Source organism: Vitis vinifera, chromosome 18, assembly GCF_030704535.1.
Source record: "Vitis vinifera cultivar Pinot Noir 40024 chromosome 18, ASM3070453v1".
In the NCBI taxonomy this organism is placed as follows: Eukaryota; Viridiplantae; Streptophyta; class Magnoliopsida; order Vitales; family Vitaceae; genus Vitis; species Vitis vinifera.
In genome coordinates this window covers 23067311-23070854 of record NC_081822.1, presented here as the reverse complement: position 1 = coordinate 23070854, position 3544 = coordinate 23067311, and the positions used below count along the sequence as shown (strand labels likewise).

Sequence of the window (3544 nt, the reverse complement as noted above, 5' to 3'; positions counted from 1 at the left end):
TTCTAAAAAACGAGAGAGGAAAAAAAAAAGAATGATTTTTCTGTTTGTATCTAAGTGGGAATGAGATATAGAATTTCGTTGAGAGTATCCAACCCCAAAAGGACCAATTCGGGAAGGCATGTGTGGTATTGACGGGAGATGATAAGATGGAAATCATAACCATAGCCATGTTCTCTCTGTGTCTTTCTATCCTCTTCAATTAATTCATGGGCATAGATATTTTATTTAGTTTTTATATTTAGTTTATTTATAGTTTATTTAGTTTCTAAAATCCAATTAGTTAGATATTTTATTTGATTTTGTTTTTATATTTAAGTATTTGAGTTTTGGAAAGTTTTTATATTTTGTTAATAGAAATAGAAATTTTTATATTTTTTATTATTAGGAATTTCTATTTTGTTAAATTGTAAGTATCTATCTCAATAAGAGATTATTAATATTCAAATGAAAGTGATGAAAGAGAGTAAATATTTTAATGCTCAATTATATTTTAATGTTTTTTTTTTTTTACATAAGGGTTTATTTATGTTTTCAATTTTGAAGTTCTCTTTCCAAGTCCAGCAACAAAAGTAGTGTCCAACCTTAAAATGGGCATGTGTGGTATTGACGGGAGATGATAAGATGGAAATCATAACCATAGCCATGTTCTCTCTGTGTCTTTGTATCATCTTCAATTAATTCATGGGCATAGATATTTTATTTAGTTTTTATATTTAGTTTATTTATAGTTTATTTAGTTTCTAAAATCCAATTAGCTAGATATTTTATTTGATTTTATTTTTATATTTAAGTAGTTGAGTTTTGGAAAGTTTTTATATTTTGTTAATATAAATAGAAATTTTATATTTTTTATTATTAGAAATTTCTATTTTGTTAAATTGTAAGTATCTATCTCAATAAGAGATTATTAATATTCAAATGAAAGTGATGAAAGAGAGTAAATATTTTAATGCTCAATTATATTTTAATGTTATTTTTTTTTACATAAGGGTTTATTTATGTTTTCAATTTTGAAGTTCCCTTTCCAAGTTCAGCAACAAAAGTAGTATCTAACCTTAAAATGGGCATGTGTGGTATTGACAGGAAATGATAAGATGGAAATCATAACCATAGTCATGTTCTCTCTGTGTCTTTCTATCCTCTTCAATTAATTCATGGGCATAGATATTTTATTTAGTTTTTATATTTAGTTTATTTATAGTTTATTTAGTTTCTAAAATCCAATTAGCTAGATATTTTATTTGATTTTGTTTTTATATTTAAGTAGTTGAGTTTTGGAAAGTTTTTATATTTTGTTAATAGAAATAGATATGAGGACTTAAAGGGTTTATATTTAGGTAGTGCTTAAGTCAAGGAAAATGATAGTCCACTATCTTGACCCTATGCATCACAAACCATGTGAGGACTTAAAGGATATCGTAAACATGTAAGTTCTTCCTATTATTTTTCATAGTATTATTTTTAAATAAAAAAAAATACATTCACCTCAAACACATTTTTTTTATTATTTATATATATTAAAACATATAACATTTACCTATTTTAAAAATGTACCCATTGAACTTATTTACATAGGGCTCTTTGAATATCTGCAAAGAAAACATCTAAGAGGGAGCCATCTTAGCAACTAGTGCAGGTGACATCCAAAAATTTTTCTTTACACATTGGCTTATGCATTTGCACCATTTATATATGTGAGTACTAATGTTATTTTATAATTGATCAATTAGTGTCCAAGACAAGAAGGAGGGTTCGAATGTGACTACTTTGTTATGAGATTCATTAAAGAGATAATTTTTTATCCTACAATTATTGCTTCAAAGGTGTTACTTATTTAATGAATTGTACATAGTTTTAGGCTTCCAAATGTTATGCATTTTAATGTTGTTTTCTTATTTGATTTCAGTTTGGTAATAAAAAAAAAACATATTCTCAAGTAGAATTCGATGAAATTAGAGGAGAATGGGCTACTTTTGTGCTACAACTAATCATGAATCATGTTGATGCATCATGATCACCATGCATGGTGAGTCCCTTAGCTACTACATGAATTTTTCCATAGGTATTGTATAGTAATATTCTTTGAATAATGTTTCTATTTGAAAAAACAAATTAATTCTTAGATTTGTTCATTTATGATAACATAGATCCATGTTTATTTTCTTCAATAAAAATCTCTAAAACTCATTAAATTTTGAAATGCAGGTATACACTCTTGGGAGGGTGAAATGGAGAATAAAAAGAAAGAAGAAGGCAACAAGATTTTGGGTTTTTAAATGCAACTCTTATGTCATACGTTGTAGGACATAAACGTTACTTTAATTGCAACTGAGAAATTTAGATTTTTAGATGGGACTTCTATGTCATTTTATGGTTAGCCAGTTTTATGCTTATGAAATGGAGGTATACATGAATCTTGGGATCTTTAACATTTCTAAATCATGTTTTGGTATGTATTCACTCTTCTTTTTTAGTTTTGATGGGTTTGATATGTTGGACGTACTATCCTTTTGTGAACATTTGATATACAAATATTATCAGATGATCAATGTATTATGAGTTATTCCAGAAACATTATAGAAAAATGAGTTAAATATAATATGATTGTTATATTTATGGACAAAATATAAACAGGATAATCTTATTAATTCATAAGCATTACAAAAATCAACAACTAAAACCAATCATATATTCCACAATGATTTACAATGATGTGATACCACAATTCAAAGGTGATGCATTTAATGTGACATCATAACTCAAAGATGATGTATTTAATGTGACACCCTATCATCACTAGAAATATATGGTGTCACTTCTGAATGGGTCACCATTTATCTACTTTAGTGTCACTTCCAAATACGTCACCAATTGGTACCCTCTATGGTGTCAGTGGAGAAGGTGACGCTATATTGTAGTGACACCTTATGTTTATGGTGACTCGTTATAAATGTCACCATATACCTTTTTCCTTGTAGTGCCAATTATAAAGACTGATGTGTGCGCCACACACGGAGTCCAATATAAGTTATACTTCTTCATCAATTGTTTCCTTGCTTTCATGAACGCCGACTCATTATCTGTAACAATTGGGACCACATTTTCCTTACCGACTTCTTTGATAATAGTCTTCAAAAGCTCGTATATATACTTGTGGTCTTTGATATAGTTCGATGCATCGACTGACTTAAGAAACACCGTGGTCCCTTTAGAATAAACCATGAAATTAATAATACTTAATTTCGTGGGCCCTGTCCATCCATCTGACATTATTGTGTACCCATATGTCTTCCATTTTTCTCTTTGTTGGTTCACATAAGCTTCCATTTCTTTGTACTCCATTTCTAAGTATTTGTTCTTTATTTCATATGGAGATGGAGGTTCAATTCCCATTCTTGCACTTCATATGTAAAACATGTCACAAAATACTATACTCACTAAAAGTATAACACAATATAACATTTGATAAATTAGTAATTACCTGCTTGTTGTGCACCAATAATCATATTCTTAAAGTGATGAGACTTTGCTTTTGCGGGTGCGA

General features: G+C 28.4%; 1 long non-coding RNA gene across 1 annotated transcript; it reads left to right on the top strand.

Annotated features, from left to right (window-relative positions):
• The first annotated feature begins 1750 nt into the window (after positions 1–1750).
• Positions 1751–2494, top strand: LOC132253231 (uncharacterized). The gene is made up of 3 exons (XR_009465052.1): positions 1751–1823; positions 1907–2026; positions 2206–2494. It is a non-coding gene; the product is annotated as an uncharacterized LOC132253231 (long non-coding RNA).
• The last annotated feature ends 1050 nt before the right edge of the window (positions 2495–3544 follow it).